The sequence below is a fragment of the Rutilus rutilus genome, assembly GCF_951802725.1.
Source record: "Rutilus rutilus genome assembly, chromosome: 8".
In the NCBI taxonomy this organism is placed as follows: domain Eukaryota; kingdom Metazoa; phylum Chordata; class Actinopteri; order Cypriniformes; family Leuciscidae; genus Rutilus; species Rutilus rutilus.
In genome coordinates, this window is record NC_140222.1 from 39387284 (window position 1) to 39405183 (window position 17900).

The 17900-nt window shown below is 41.9% G+C and overlaps 1 pseudogene across 1 annotated transcript; it reads right to left on the bottom strand.

Annotated features, from left to right (window-relative positions):
* Positions 1–5255: 5255 nt before the first annotated feature.
* Positions 5256–16921, bottom strand: LOC311294676 (tripartite motif-containing protein 16-like; annotated as a pseudogene). The gene is made up of 6 exons: positions 16349–16921; positions 15837–15932; positions 15503–15736; positions 8967–9126; positions 6009–6056; positions 5256–5779 (listed from the first exon to the last, which is right to left on the bottom strand). The product of its transcript is annotated as a tripartite motif-containing protein 16-like (transcript).
* Positions 16922–17900: the final 979 nt, after the last annotated feature.

Consider the following 17900-nt stretch of genomic DNA (forward strand, 5'->3'; position numbering starts at 1 on the left):
TCACAGTGCATTATGGGTATTATCTGCTTTGTCCCAATTCAAAGGCTGCATTCTGTAGCAAATAATCTCAAAAGGGAAATATGAATAATTAATCATAACTCTTTATAATTATAATATTTGGATCATTTAAGAATTAACTTGATGAAGCTGAATTCATATTACAATCAATTAATCTTTTCATCCAGCGATCACTCAGTATCGATCGCCTATCAACTCTCACAAAGGATATTTTTCCTGGTCACAGCAAAATAACTCTTAGCATGTAACTTTGTTAAAGGCAGGCCCGGATTGGCTAATCGGGAGCACCGGGAAAATTCCCGGTGGGCCGGTCTGTTTTATTGGCCAGGAGGGCCGGTGTTGTCATGGCACTGGGTTGAATGCTTTATGGCTCCAGTCATAGCGCAGCCCCACTATTTTTATAAATATAAAAAAAATATATAAATATTTTGATGATATAAAGTCGCAATTGCGAGAAAAAAAGTCAGAATTCTGACTTTATTTCACGCAATTGCGACTTTATTTCACGCAATTCTGACTTTGTATCTCGCAATTCTGAGAAATAAAGACAGAATTGCGAGATGTAAACTCGCAATTGTGAGATAAAAAGTCGCAATTATCATTTATTTATTTTTATTTTGTGGCGGAAACAAGCTTCCATATTGGGGGAAGTGCCAGATAGCCCTTGAAATATTGGGCCTTATATACTGAGGGTTTAATTACATTATTTTAATAGTCAGTCGGGAACTAAAGTGGGCCGGTCTAAGGCATGAAACTCCAGGGCTGAAAATGAGTCCCAATCCGGCCCTGGTTAAAGGGACATTGATTTACAAGCAGGGACCAGAATCAAAACATGTGAAATATGCACAAAAGTTTTATTTAACTAAATCACAAAGACATAACTGTATTATTCAAGAGACAACAAATAAAGAGAAAGGGATGGCTGCTGCTGACGTCTTTATTCCATGTGAAACACACATCATATACAATTTCATATACAACTTCTTCTTTAGCAAATGCACTTAATCTTATACAATACATTACTGCCGCCTGCTGGGTTAAATCATTACTCATTACCAGTAGACTACTCATTACAATAACTAACATCCATACAAATCACGCATACATGGGAATGGAAAAGTGAATGGAATGAAACGTAAATCATGGAAAACAGGGAATGAAGCTATGGAAAGAGTAATTTAACCATCTGAACAGAACGTCTAGGGTTCCGACTGTAACCCTTTTTCCCTGAGAAGGAACAAGACACTGCGTCGATGACAAAACTTTGGGGAACTCCCCCAGCATAACGTGTCTGAAATATGGGGCCCCCTGAAAGGAGGGCTCTAGAGGACGCTATGCTTCTAGTTGAGTGAGCCCTTGAAGCCAAAGGTGAAGGCAGACTGCACACCTGGTAGGCCAGGGAAATAGCTAACTATCCAATTGCTGATGGTATGCTTAAAAGCGGGGAACCCCTTCCTAGGTGACCCAAAACATACCAACAACTGATCTGACTTTCTCCACTGAGATGACTTCTGAATGTAGCTATTACATGAGGTGGAGGATGAAAAGCCTGCAGAACCGTAGACCGTGCCATATTAGAAGGCACCTTAGGCACATAGCCCGGTCTGGGATGCAAGATAGCCTGATAGCCAGGTGATATAGAGAGGGCCTGAAAATCTCCTACTCTTTTAAGAGAATGATGGCTAAAGCCGAGTTCAGACTGCACGATTTTCAAGGTAGTCGGGTCACTGTTCTTTTCACACTGCGTGACTATCTGGAGTAACATTCAGTTGCTGGTGTGTTCACACTGCACGATGCATCGGCGACAGGAGGTTTCACACTGCATGACTTTCAGGAGGAAGAATCGCCGACAACTTCTGCCTGGTCCGCAAACTACGTTTCGCAACCAAACACACGCGAGAAGTGATAAGGAAATAACGCAAAATCCCGCGTGCGTAAGACCGCAGTTCTCGCGCGAGTTTGAAATTGTTATTAAAAATGATAGTCTGCAAGAAGCTTGCGATCCAAATTGTCTGTGCACTGATTTGCAGCGGAAAGGAGAAAAAGAAAAACATATTATGCATGAGGAAATGGCTGGGATGACGAGGGGAGCAAGGACTGTGTGTTCTGCAAAGAGAGTTGGGGGTAAATAAATAATTTTGCAATGTGCTGCTGTTGCTGCTGGTCAAGCAAATGTTTGTGCTTTGTTTCTGTTTGATATAATTGTAAATATATCTATTAAAATACTGATATTGTGGCCTATAACTCCTCCCCGAAACTCCCCGCTGCTCTGTATCTTGCTCTCTCATTGGCTGTCGGTCATCGCCGATGTAGTTTTCAGTCAGAACACTTTCACACAGCAGGATTTTGAATCGCCGACAGGTCCAGATATTTAGCATGCCAAATATCTCACGGGCGTCGGCGACTCGTCGGCGATTCTCTCAGATCGCGTCTTTGCTCATTCATACTGCGTGATTGCCACTCGCGTGAACGAGCACCGATTTGCCTGTGATTTCGGGCATTTGTCTGCGATTTCTCAAAACCTGTCGGCGAGCCAAAATCGGGGCTAAAATCGTACAGTCTGAACTCTGCATAAGAGAAAGCTACCTTGAGTGTAAGGTTCTTGGCCACAGCCGACTCCAGAGGTTCGAAAGGGGCCCCAGCCAGCCATTCGAGAACCACTGCCAGATCCAATGTGGGGACTCTGGTCCGAGTCGCAGGCCTCATCCTCCATGCACCACGGAGCCGTACGACCAGCTGGTGTCTCCCAAAGGGTCCACACTCACTGGAAAGCCACAATGGCAGCCACGTACACCTTAAGTGTGGACGGGGTAAGACCAGCAGAGAAGTGATTCTGGAAGAACTCCAGCACTGAAGCCACCGAGCAGTTAACTGGATCCACACCACACTTTCTACACCAGTTAGACCATACAATTTCCTCGTTAATGGACCTTTGAAGCTAAGTATGGTCTCGACCTCTCTTACCGACAGACCGGCTTCTAGGCACTGGGCCCCCTCAGGGGCCAGACCCACAGTTTCCACAGCTCTGGACGAGGGTGGAATATTGAGCCCTCAGCCTGAGAAATGGCCCCCCAGGAGGGATATTATGTCTGTGAACCATACTCGGGACGGCCACATTCTCTTGCAGCTTTTGCAAGAATCCCAGTAGAGGTTTTGCAGGTTGTTTGTTTTGTTGAGAGATGGATGTTCACTTGATCCTACAGTAAAGTAAAATGAAGAAGGTTTATGGACAAAGCTTGTTGAGGAACAACAAGGTAAATAAATAAAACCATGTAATGAAATGAACATGCTACCATCTGGAATGTTGCATCCATCACGATCTTCGTCTAATCTAGGACTTCTGGAAATTTCAGGCCCTGGAGTTTCTTGTTCTTGGACTGGGACACAAGACTCGTCCTGACAGTCATGTGGCGACTCGCTGGCCGCCTCTGGAGGAGAACTGGCTCTCTCAAGAGAAGGAGGAGGGATGGTCAATGGGTCTCAACGCGGGAAAACAATAAAAGTGAAAGTAAAGGTGCTAAAAGTAAAACGATTTTTTTATCAAGCGAAATGTATAAACCCTAACAAAGATATATATTATTTATTTTATTTTGTTGTTGTTGTTGTTGTTGTTGTTAGTTCCCAGCTAACACATTTAGGTTCCCAGAACGTTCTGGGAATGTTCCCAAAACATGTATTTGTAACGTTAGTTTTATATATATATATATATTTGGTGCTTGAATACTTATGAACATACATACATTATTTTTAATCAATATAATAAATTTGCAAAGATTTCAAACAAACTTTGTTCGTAGAATTTTGAGGAAATTAATCAAATTTTAAAGGGACACTAAGTAGGAATTTCTCCCATCTAGTGGTGAAACTGTATTTTGCATTCAAACGAATAATGCTCTTCAGCGCCTCACTTTTCCAAATGCGCGTTGCATCTACGGTAGACGTTATGTACCAAAAAGCTATGACAGGATGTCTTATAATAGCACTTCGAGTTTTCCTTCGGGTGAACTGGTTTGTTATTTAAAACAAACTGAAACTTGAATCAACGAAAAAAAGAATGTTACAGTATGAATTACTGACTGTGAAAAACATTAACTATGGTAGTTAGTAGAAATGCCGCCTTTATTCGTTATATTTTTGAAGTACGTGCATTGTTAGATATCATCATCATCCGTGCCTTCTCTAACGTTACTTTACTCAATAGCTGCTATTCATCAGAGCCTGTTTAACTTACTATGAATAGAATAGATAAATAGATATAACTATAAATGTTCTACTATCTATATAATAAAGTTCACAACCAAGCAATGAAAAATAAGCTTGTAATTAAGACCGTAACATTGACTTACCTGTCGAGAAGAAAGCAGGCAACTTCAGCGTCTCTTTTGAAAGCTTTCTCCTGCATTAGCTATCCCGACATTAACCCTTGTTTTTGTAATCTCCGGTCACGTTTCCTTTTACGGTCTATTTTGGACTTTTTCGATGACGAGGAGTCCTTATCCTGTGACTCATATGTATGTATGAATGAACGGTGTATAAATAACCATGCAGTGCAGCCTTTTAAACTTGCCGCGGCAGTGACAAGCGTTTCTCACTGCTCTGCTCCTCCGCTTCTGCTGGCTTCAGTCACGTGACGCTGGCTCTGAACGAAACGCATTGTAGAAACGCGTTGGCCTAGTACTTTTTGTCCCTCTCTAGTACTTTTTGTACCTACCCGTCCCATGTATATAAAGATAATAAATTCTTCGTTTACGAGGATTAGTCTGATCATTGGCGTATTTGTACACCATTGAGGGCATATTTATGAATAAAAATATTGATTTTAGATAATAAAATACCTAAAAAGCTACATATTGTCCCTTTAAGGCTGTAAAATAACAAAATGTGGAAAAAAAGCGCTGTGAATACTTTCCGGACGCACTGTATAGCATTTACTCAGTACATTCACCTGACTGTTAAAAACATCTGTAAAAAAAAAAAAAAAAAAAAAAAAGATAATAAAAAACTAATTTGAAACATGAAAGGGACAAACACACACACACAGACACACATCTTATTGTCTGAGGATTTATTACACACATTTGTTCTTATATTATTTCAGTGACAGAAGTTCAGCTGTAATAATAATGTGATGAAGAGAAAATAAGAGACTCTACAACATCTACAAACTCACTGTTGCTGATTTATCAAGCAGCTCAAAGTATTACAGGTAAAATTTCTCTACAGTCTATTCTGATGCATCAGCACAGTTTCACTGATGATCCAGAACAAACATAAAACCCAGGATAGAGTGGCTGAGTGAATGTGGTCTGGACTGTGTGGATGAGGCTCATTGTGTCAGAGACGCTGTAGAAGGAGAGAGTTCCTGCACTGTGATCCACATACACTCCTATTCTACGGCTGATGGATTTTACAGGAAGATCAGTCGCTTTCTTATTATGTCGGAAAGAGTAACTGGAGGGAGTGCAGTACAAACTCCAGGACTGATCATTCCCTCCAAACACACATTCAATACCCTTTCCCTTCCTGCTGATGCTCTTATATGACACTGATATAAACACACCATTATTCCCACTCCACTCAATCTCCCAGTAACAGCGTCCACACACACTCTCTCTACACAACACCTGAGGCCAATAATTAAATCTGTCGGGATGATCAGGATACGACTGAACTGTGCCAATGTAAGTAATCACTCCATTCCTCTCAGACAGACTGAGGCGTTTATTCACTGTGTTCAGATCCAGAGTGAGCTGATGGGAACCTGATGGAGAGAAAACACATCAGAATCAGGAATATGAATCTGTCTGATCTTTTAATGTAGCTGAACTCTTCATGACTTAATATTTAGTGTATCAGCAGTGTCTCAGTACAGCTGATAATCTTTTAAATTATCAATTATTAAACTCATAAATCATGATTTCTTTCAGCTTCTGCAGGAAGAACATGAACACATTCAGTGAGTTTGACTGCTCGTTTTCTTAGTGACTTACATTGTAGGAAGTCGTTCCTGGTTTTGGGATTAATGCTGGTGAATGTGACTGTGGAAATAAACAGACATGAACAGTGTGAAGAGAAATTATATGATAAAATTCATCCATTTCCACACATTTCTAATATGATGTTCTACATGACATTAGATGATGTTGGACTCATTTCTGAGAGCAAATGAATCTCCAGGGGGCTCAATGGCATCTACGCTGATGTTAGACTTTCTGTTTATTCCGGGGTTTACTGTAATCAGCCGGATCCAGGCCGTATCCAGACCAGATGGTGGACCTGTGCCTAGACACGACCACAACGCATCCCTGAAGTGTCAGCAGAGATTGTGTCAACTAGACTCATCGACACGACAGCCATCGGCACTGATCCTCAACACACCTGTCTCCTCAACATACCGGCGTGACTCTGATCTTCAACCAGAACTGGATAATATTCAGAATTTTTGGATTCAATCTGATTTCTGACCTATAATGCTGCCTGAATTATAATTATACATTGTTCGTTCATTGGCCAGAGGAGAACTGGCCCCCGACTGAGCCTGGTTTTCCCAAGGTTTTTTTTCTCCATTCTGTCACCTGATGGTGTTTTGGTTCCTTGCCACTGTCGCCTTTGTCAACTTTGGCTTTTGGCTTGCTTAGTTGGGGACATTTAGTAGTAGTAGTAGTAGTAGTAGTAGTAGTAGTAGCTTTATTGTCACTAGTCACAAGTACCAGCGAAATTAGCCATCAACCTGTCCATACAAAACATACATACAATATGACAAGGGGGTAGACAGGACAGGAAGACAGAGCATTGAGGAAAAAAAAACAGCATGACATGAGGAGAGGTGAGGAGAAAAAAAGGTAACCCCCAGACTATGCTCCTGTAAGGAGTACAGTTTGGGAACAGTAAAAAACACCTCAGCAACATTAGCACATATCAGTACACAACATGAACACACAAGACTTGCAACAGGGGAGGGGAGTGGGGGATGGAGGTAACCCAGCACAGGCAAGCAGCCATCCGGTCCTGCAGCCATTCTCGGCGCTGGTCACAGACCCGCCTGTCAGACTGGGGGTACAAAACGTCGAAGGCGAGGGATTAGGGGTGGGGGGGTGATTGCATATCTGTATATATGTAAGAGTTCGTGTATGTGTAGGCCTGGAGAGTCGCTACGCCTGGCATCCTAATCTAGGTGCTTCAGTCCGCAGGATGTCATAGTGATACACAGCAATTGCCATGGAGACAACCTTGGTCAGGTCCCAGACAGAGTCAACAATCAGCAGGTGTCAGTGTGGAGTCGGGGAAGGAACGCAAGAGCGTCTCGCTGCAGTGCTCTTCTGGAGGAGTTGTTGTTCCAGCAGCGGCCTCGGCCAAGGCCACTGCTGATAGAAGGGGGCCGAAAGCAGATAAGATTGGGGTTGTTTGGTCTTGGGACAAGTAGCCGCATTCAATTTACACAGCTCCTGGTCCATCTTGGTCTCCGAGACGATCCACTTTCCTTTCCAAAACTGTGAGCTTCTCCATGATGTTATCCATATAGTGGTTCATATTCACAGTCTGAGTGCTGACAGCTCTGCCCACTGCTTCAATCATGACGGGCAGCCTTGTGAGGTTTTGGCCAGCTGTCACCGTCTTCTTAATTCCTCGATAAACCAGGGCAATGCCTAATCCAAACAGCAGAAAACCTGTTATCATGGTTCCGAATAGGTAGATATCTTCAATGTCCTCCACGGAAAGAGCCGCCAGACACACGACCCGCCACCTCTCCCACGCGTCCATCGTGTAGCCAGCTGCGAACGTTCCGGCAGGGCAGTTAGGTTCCCCCGAACCCAAGCTTCTCGTCGAGAAGATGGTGTCAATTGCGTTGAGAGACCAGTTGATCAAATCCATAATTTCTTAGTTTGTAGAGCAGTGCGGAGAGAGTCTCTCAAAGTACATACAAGACAGTAGACGAGACGAGAGCAGCAAAGCAGGGGAGATAAGGGACAGGAGGGGAAGAAAGTGCGACCGCCTTCGTTGAGAGCCAAAGAGAGAATTTAATATTAAACAATATTATTGATCTCCCTGCATTGACACCATTATATGAGAACTCACCTGAGTTGGACGATGACATCACTGTTTTCTCCAGAGCGGCTGTATAGATAAATGAACTACATTAATAACTTTTTTTTACAACAAAAATGAACTATTACTGAACCTACTTAAGCTGGACTGTGACTATATTTTCTTTTAGAAACAAACTTTGTCGCATTATTGTCGCATTATATATTCATTATCTCTGCTAATGAAAGCTAATTGAAACAATCTGTATTGTAAAACGCACTATATAAATAAAGGTGACTTGGATTTAATCCTAAATTCCATGGAGGCCCAGGACTGGTTTCTTTCACCTTCAACAGGAAGAACATGAACACACTCAGTGAGTTTGTCTGCTAGTTTTCTTGACTTACATTGAAGGAAGTCATTCATGGTTTTGGGATTAATGTTGGTGAATGTGACTGTGGAAATAAACAGACATGAACAGTGTGAAGAGAAATGAAAATATAAAATTCATCCATCTCTATACATTTCTAATGTGATGTTCTTCATGATATTAGATGATGTTGGACTAATTTCTGAGAGCAAATGAATCTCCAGGGGCCTCGTTTATAAAACACATATGATTTGATCCTAAATTCTATGGATTTCATCCTACATCAATATATATAAATATGCTTGTCCATGATGATGAGTGCCAAACCTCTGAACCATCCAGGGATTTTTGTGGCAGCTCTGTAGTTGAAGTTGATGCACTTGTTCACTATGGACTTGAATTTTAGCTGAACTGTGATGCATTTACGAACATTATGAAAAATGATTGTCCATATGGATGTTTTATAAATTATAGTAACATTCCTTAAATTGTTGAACATTTACATTTAGGATCATCCTACGCACGTGTTTATAAACGAGGCCCAGGACTTTACCTCTGTCAGAGATCTTCTTGAGCTCCTCTTTGTGGAAATCCTCCAGTTTGACTTTCAGCTGACGGACAGATTGTCTCACGCCATCAAAAGAGGAGAGAGAACTGAAGGGAATGTCATTCACATCTGTAGATTCAGAAGGTGCTGAGAGAGACTGGAAACTCTACAGAAAACAGAAATCAAAACTCATCAGCTCCACTTCACTCAATAACCTGCACTACTATCAGATCTGTGCAGCTCTTGTTCACTTGAGTCAACAGTGACTCGTATCAATCCAGCACTTTCACTCAATCAGATACTTTCTTATAATATTCATTAAGTGGCATTAAAGGCTTATTAAGGGGATGATATATTGAGGGGATGATATAGATGGTTGAATGGATGAGAAAGGGTTGGGAAGGGAGGCTTCGAGAGAACGAGACAAACGGCACTGTAGGAGGTGGCCCATTTTGAGAAGTCAGGTGACTGGTTGAGGCATGCCCCACTCCTGAACTTCAGTTAACTAGTCAACTCATATCAGGCCTGGAAACTCAGTGTGGGGGCATCATCTCAGTTAAATGTAAGCCGAGTGATTAGGACCCCCAAAGTTTGGGAAGAGCTGAGGTAAGCTTGGCTTGACAGAAGTCGGTGAGCTTCTGAAGATCAACAGCCAAGGAATCGGATCGTCTCGTCTGAGATATCTCGTCTGGCCACTGAGGTCGAGATTGATAGAAGTGCTTGCTGAACCTTGTGGGTCTTGTGGCCAGTTTTTGGTTTCGGTGAGAAGGGGAGATGCTCTGAGAGTTGCTCTGGCAATAAGCCTGGAGTGAACATATTTAGAATTAGGTTCAAATGGGCTGAGGAAGGAGTTTAAACGGAAGATGTAAATGGGGTAAGAAGCTCCGAAATGGTCTGTTTTGCTTCTCCGAAGAGTGAATATGACTGTCTAAAAGAAAGAGAAATTACAGAGATGCAGGGATGGATGTAGAGATTGAAGGTGGATGAAAACAGAGGTACATTTCTGAATGCCATAGGAAGCCAAAAAGACAACCAGGAACATGGACTTTAGGTTCAGGCGATGGCAGGGTTTAAATAGCCTGAGCGTAGCAAGAGGATGCAGAGGCTAAGTAGGACGGAAACGAAAATGGCGGGACCGGTATTGGATGAATGTCTAATTCTGGAGCCATAAGTCTGAATTTCTAGACCATACATGGCCCCAAAAAGGATGGTGGCTATGATTATTGAGTATAGCACGCATTACTGCGGGTTGAGAGAGCTGAACTTTGGGGCCATTTGGATGTAAATTGGCGCCCACCATAATATAGTGTGCTGCGTCCGTGTATGATTTAGAGTCATCGGGATGAGTGATGTAGTCAATGTAGAAAATAATGAATGCCATTCCAAGATGAGAATTGTTGCCAGAGGTGTGTTTCAACGTGACTCTGCCGTGGAGATAGGGGATGGCTGCTGCGTTCAACAGAAGGTTGGACAAGAAGGATTTCCCTTGAGGGATTATCCAAATGCCTTAATTGATGTGGCCTGGAAGTGCTAGTAACTATAGTTGCAATCAAGATGTATAACCAGACAACAGCTTCTGACAGCTTTTCTGAGGAATCTTAGCCCATTCCTCATGAGCAATGGCCTCAAGTTCAGTAATATTCTTAGGTTTGTGTGCTTCAACCGCCTTCTTCAAATTCCACCAGAGATTTTCTATGGGGTTCAAGTCAGGTGACTGTGATGGCCACTGTAGAATCTTCCAGGACTACTTCTGCAACCATGTCTTGATTATTGTATGTTATTGTAATGCTATTATGGGTGGTTGCCCTGCACGCTTAATAAACAAATTACAGCTGGTCCAAAACGCAGCAGCTCGAGTTCTTACCAGAACCAGGAAGTATGACCATATCAGCCCAGTTCTGTCAAAACTGCACTGGCTCCCTATTAAACATCGTATAAATTTAAAAATATTGCTGATTATTTACAAAGCACTAAATGGTTTAGCTCCGCAGTACTTGAGCGAGCTCTTAACGCATTATAGTCCTTCACGTCTATTGCGATCTCAAAATTCCGGCCAGTTGATAATACCTAGAATATCAAAATCGACTGCTGGCGGTAGATCCTTTTCCTATTTAGCACCAAAACTTTGGAACAGTCTTCCTAACATTGTCCGGGAAGCAGACACACTCTGTCAGTTCAAAGCTAGACTAAAAACACATCTCTTTGACCTAGCATACACATAACACATTATAGACTTCTATAATTCAATGTTAGGCTGCATAGATTAGGTCAGCCGGAATCGGGAACACTTCCCATAAATCCTGATGTACTCGTTACATCATAAGAAGAATGGCATCTACGTTAATATTAGTCTCTCTGTTTATCCCGAGGTTTACCGCAGTCCGCTGGATCCAGGCCGTATCCAGATCTGATGAAGGACCTGCTACCCAACTAGGCTCTTCCCTGTGAAGGCCTCCCTCCCCTCCCTTTACCTCTCTACAGATAAAGCGTTGTCGGGATAATTCCGGTTCGCGTGGCTACATGGAAGCGATAAAAATTCTGTTTTATTCATTTTAAGGCCAGACAAGTAGTATGTTGAGGGTTGATTTGTAGGTAAGGACTACACACCTGTCCACATATATTCAAACGCACATACCTATAGACTGAACTCGCAACACACCATCGCCGTTCTCACTGGTTTGCGTTTTTAAAGTTTGCACAGAAAGAACTTAAGAGTTTTCTGTTAAAACGGTGTTGTGTTAGCGGCCCCAAAGTTAATAACTAATGATCGTCGCGACGGAAGTGAATCAATCAAATTAACTTTAGCTGGACAATAACTTTATTCTACAGCTGCTATAAAGCCAAAACACCGTACTTTAATATCCTATTATCAATGTAAAGCTGCTTTGGAACAATCTACATTGTTAAAAGCACTATATAAATGAAGATGACTTGACTTGACTTGAATTGATGGAATTTGAGATATGCTTGGGATCATTGTCCTGTTGGAAGGTCCAATGACGCCCAAGCTTCAGCTTCCTCACTGACGGCATGACGTTTTCTCCTTATATTTCCTGATATATTTCAATGAATCCATCTTGCCTTCCACACGCAGCAGGTTTCCAGTGGTAGAGGATGCAAAGCAGCCACAGAGCATTACTGAGTCCCACCATGCTTAACAGTAGATAGAGTGTTCATTTCAGCATATGCTTCATTCTTCTTCCTCCAGACATACCGCTGATCCATAGGGCCGAAAAGTTCCAGTTTTGTTTCATCGCACCACAGAACAGAATCCCCAAACTTCTATGGCTCATTTATATGATTTTGAGCAAATTGGAGCCCACTTTTCTTGTGCTTTTGGGTCAGTAGGGGTGCACGTCTTGGAGTTCTGGCATGCGATTAGTACTTGCCTTGCCTTCCAGCTGAAACCTCAGTACCTGTTGCCACCAAGTCTTGCTGCAGGTCTTTTGCAGTCACTCAAGGGTTTTTCTGAACCTGTCTTCTCAGAAATCTGGTTGCAGCCGTTTGATAGCTTCCTTTTTCTGCCCCATAGAGGAAGTGTAACGACTGTTCCTTTAACTTTAAACTTGTAAACTATCCTTCCAACTGTGTCTCTAAGAACATTTAGTGCTTTCACTATCTTTTTGTATCCTGTTCCTTGTTTGTGAAGGGCAATGATAACTTCTCTGAACTTTTTGGACCATTCTTTTGAATTATTTGCCATATTTCTAACTTGCAGTCAAACGTGACACTCAACAAACCTAGCCAGTTCAGATATGTTGTGTGTTCTAGCTTAAGCACACCTGGTGCAACTAATGAAGCCCTTGATTAGTTGCATCAAGTGTGCTTGAGACAACACCTTTTTGTGCTGTTGTGAGGGATTCTATTTAGGGGGGTTGAATAATTTGGGAACTACAGAAGTCATTAAAAGTTGCATTTTCAGTTAAATTTGGGGAAACCACTTGAGACCACTTGAGAAAGGATAGACTGGTTGAAAATAGAAATGGAGTAAACAGAAGCCATATTGCTATGAACTGCTGAAGGAAGGGTAGAGGGATTGAGGTTGGGATGAAAGGATGTGTGTGAGTGGGGTTTTGAGCAAATTGTGAGCATGGAGAAGAATAATTAAATTATTTTAGAAAGATCAGATGACTGGATGAGCTAGGCTAGATCTATAAATTACCTGCTAAAATTTTCTAGCGTAGCTGCTGAGATTGGAGAGTGTGATGGGTAGCTGAAGCTTGCAGAGTAGATGGTGCAGCTGTAGCTAACTATATTGGTTGTTGCTATATGGCAGGATGTAGGATATTGGGGAAGGGAGCGGTAGGGGTGGAGAAGGGGGTGAGGGGCAAAAGGATAGACCAGTTAAATAGAAATGGAGGTTGAAGGAGTCTAGATTGGCCCGCGTAAAGTAGAATTCCTTGTAGTGCTAGATGAGGTATCTGGACTGAAGAGATAAGCGCGGTCACACTACACTTCTCTTTCCATTGATTTCCTGGATGGATGGAACCAATGGTACGATTTCTATATGTCATAATTGTTTGTTAGAAAACATGTATTCATTACTTCAAGAAGCTCATTGCTTCTTCCTTAAATTATTACATTGTTTAAAATAATACATTTTTAGCTAACTTGTGTGATTTGTATATGAACATCTCAGAAAACATAACTTATACGGGCCGTTCTCATCCCAAGGCGTCATATACTGACGCTTTTGACATTTCGTCTACATCGAACGCACATGGCACCCTTTAGCGTCAATATGAGACGCAGATAGATATGGACCAGAAGGCGCCTCCTAGCGGTCTAACCCTAACCCTACCCCAGACCTAAACCTACCCATAACCGAACAAAGCTCTGTGCGTGTCATATTGACGCTAAAGGTTGCCATGTGCGTTCGATGTAGACGAAATGTCAAAAGCGTCAGTTTATGACGCCCTAGGATGAGAATGCGTTGCTTATACAGTACATTTACCTCTGATAACAGATCACTCTAAATTGTAAATGTAGACGCATATATTTTTATGTAAAGCTGCTGTGAAACAATATGTATTGTGAAAAGCTTTATACAAATAAAGGGTGAAGGGATGGATGAATGGAGGTATGGATAGAGGAATGGATGGAGGCACGGATGAAGAGAGGGATGAATGGAAGAATGGATGGAAGAATGGATGTATGAATGGGTGGATGAATGGATGGATGGAGGGATGAGGGACGGGTGGATAGATGGGTGGATAAATAAATAGATTGAGAAATACCGGAGTAAACATAGAAATGTATTGCTGTGAATTGAAGGAGATGTAGAGGAATGGATGTTGGGATAAAAGGATGTATGTGGTTGGCGTTTCTGAGCAAATTGTGAGCACAGAGAAGAAAAGAATGATGAATTCTTAGAGAAAGACGAGATGGAGTGAATGCCGGTGGAAATACAGCTTGAATGCTGCTAGGGGGAGCTAGAGCTGCAGTCTGAGGTTGTTGTGGAGGAGAATGTTTGTGACGTCACGGGTGATGGAGAGTGGCATGTGTAAGACTTGAGAAATTAGAAAATGCAGGGCAGTCTGGTTGAGGAACGACCACTCCCAGAGAAGACAAAGGACCTTTCTGGAAATTAACATTTAAACTCTCTCTTGAGAAACTAGCATCCCCGAGTCAATCACCTCCCCATCTCGTCTCACGTTCATGCTGAGGTCACCTGAAATTCACCCACAAATCTATATGGTTCAATGTGAATAATTATCATACAGTATTATACATGTTTGGTATAATTTGAAATGTCTCAGTGCGGCTGGTACAAAGGTATCATTCTCCACTGAAGTAAACCAAAAGGTAATAAAGTTTTTAAGAGTTTAGAGATAACTTGCTTACAAGAGGAGGGTATGCCTTCCAGGCAAATGGCATCCTGCTCTCAAAAGGTGTAAACTCTTAATGCAAATTCCCATTGTTAGCAAATGTTTCAAGGTGAAATAAGTTTCTGTCTCGGTCTGTGTATTTAAAGAAAGCGCACAAGAGGCTCAGTGCGATTTGTAATGAGATCGGCCCATAATGCATTATGTATTTCCTGAGTCGGGTACATCTTTTACTCTTCATCTTTGAGCATTTGATGTTTTGTATTGATTGTCTTTGAATTGATTATGTAATTAGCATCATACATTTACCTGACTAATAATAAATTGTTACATTTTTATTTATTCTGATTTACTTTGAAATTATTAACTCTAATAGATTATGTTGTATCCATTGTTTTCGCAAATCTGCATCAGATTAGTGACGGACTATATTCCAGTTTTGAGTGGAGCACAGGGCATATATATATATATAAATAAGAAAAAGGTCAGAAAAAAAATTCTTATGAGATTTTGCTGGGCTTTGTATGTGTCGTCTCTTTAAAAAGAAGATGATCAGATGTGAATCTGACTGATGATTATATGATACCATAACCCCCTTGACTGAATCCCTTTCAACATCTCAGTCAACAGGTCATTCTGCTCTCATGAAATGTTTCCCTGTCACAGCAGGATCTTGCTCAAGTCCACTATTATCCTGTTCTTCTAGATCTCTGTTACCTGGAGGAAATGGATGTGATGCTGTGTGTGTGAAAGCTGCTCCAGCTCAGCGTCTCTCCTCCTCAGATTATTGATCTCCTGCTCCAGTCGCTCCAGTCGTCCTTCAGCTCGACTCACTGCATCCTTTTCCTGATCTCTGATCCGCTGTGTCACCTCAGAGCGGCTTCTCTCAATGGAGCGGATGAGCTCAGTAAAGATCCTCTCACTGTCCTCCACTGCTGTCTGTGCAGAGCGCTGTTACACACACATCACAATCACACAGTGAGTTCAGTGGGACTGAAGGAGGAGAGTCCTAACTGAGACGTCTCAAACTTCTCTTCTTCTCCAGACTCACCTTATGAGACGCCACAGCCTCTCTCAGCTGCTGAAGATCTTTCTCTCTCTGCTGGATTCTCTGACGGAGCTTTATCTGAGTCTCCTTCAGCTGAGTCTAGAGGACAAACCAATAACAGGAAATGTCACATAAGACTAAAGATTATGAACAAATATGAAGCCAAAGTGTCAGCATTATTTCATTTACTTTTACTTGTAAGTGGCCTTTATTATAATTAATATTATATTATCTGCAAGACCCATTTTTAAAGATTTGAGGAACACTACAGTTGCACATTTAGTACAATTAAGCTTACTTTTTTTTTTAAAAACCACTGAAGTTGTTTAGATTACTTTTTGTCTCCTTTTGAGGTTAGAACTGTCAATGTTTAGACTAAAATAGATGAGACGTTCTTCAAAATGTCATATTTTAAATTCCACAGAAGAAAGTCAAACCGTTTTAGATCGGTATGACGGTGAGTAAATGAAGACAGAATTTTAACTTTTGCTCAAACAATCTCTTTAAGTTCATACCTGTTTCTCAGTCCTCTGTGCTGCAGCTGATACAGTTTTGTGTTGTTTATGTTCATAATCCTTACACCGTACACAAATTCATTGTTGATCAGTGATGCAGTACATTTCTAGCACTTTATCATGTTTAAGGCAGATCATGTCCTGCAGTCGTCCAGTGGCATCAATCACTTTGTGTGGCTTACGTGAGTGATATTCCTCATGACGGTCAAAATGAGTTTGACAGAAAGATTCCTGACACACCAGACAGGACTTGACGGCTTTGTATTTTCTTCCAGTACAGACGTCACACTCCACGTCTCCGGCTCCAGCGTAACAGTCAGCAGGAAGTTTAGTCTTCTTCAGTTTCTCCACCAGTTCAGCCAGAATGGTGTTTTTACCCAAAGCAGGTCTTGGACTGAAGGTCTGTCTGCACTGAGGGCAGCTGTAGACTCTCTTCTCAACCTCCTGATCCCAGTGGCCTGTAATACAGATCTTACAGTAACTGTGTCCACAGTGGATGGTCACTGGATCCTTCAGAAGATCCAGACACACTGGACACATGAACTCATCCTGAGAAATTCTGGCCTCTGCCATTTTATCGCATGAATGCAGAGAGACACAAACACACAACAGCTGAACAATACTTAAGTTTCTGTTTCCCTGAACTGAGTCAAATAGTTTACTGCTTCTATGTTTGATTGAACTTTAGTGTGTAAAACAGGTGTGTCTGTAAAGCAGCTTCCTTATTACTGGTCAAGGAGAGCTCAACTTTTTTATGCCCCTTCCTTGCTAACTTTCCTCTGTCTTGTTTAAAATTATACACCATTGCTTACACTGCAGGAGTGCCCACTACTGGCAGAACTCTAGATGGGTTTAAATGTTACACACTGAGCCCGTGATCACTTGTGGGTAAATCAAGTTCGAGCACTGCAAGTTGTCACAGTTGTGTTGCATTGTGGTCTATGGATCTGCCTGAAGTGTACAGTATGAGTGGACTTGTTGCCTCTGTCAAAATCAAGGGCTCGAGGGCTCATCGAATCAAGGGCTCATCCACTTGACGAAGTTGAACACACTTCAAAATGGCGGTAGGGATTCTCCTGAGGGGAAGTGCTTATGGAAGTTCCCACGTCTAAAAGTGGAGTTAAATGCCCCTAGCTGTGTTTATTTGCTATTCAAGTGAAGTTGAAAATATTGTAAATATAAGTTCAGAGCACATGGATAGCAGGCTTTTCCTGCTATTCTGCTTTGCAGCAAAGAGCATCAATACATACAAAAAGCCTTGTATGAACCCTCTACCTGTCGAGAGACCAAAACATTGATGTAAAAGAACCTGTGTTTGGCAGTGTTACAGGAGTGAGTCCAGACAAACACTGAGCTTGAGAAACATGTGAAAAACATATTTCACAATAAGAGTCACGGCTCTAGCGCCCGCGATGAGAGACTCCTGCAGGAGAGCGCGCGCTGAGACTTTAATTATGGAAAAAGACGGATAAGGAAATGTTCAATGGGTCTCAACGCGGGAAAACAATAAAAGTGAAAGTAAAGCTGCTAAAAGTAAAACGATTTTTTTATC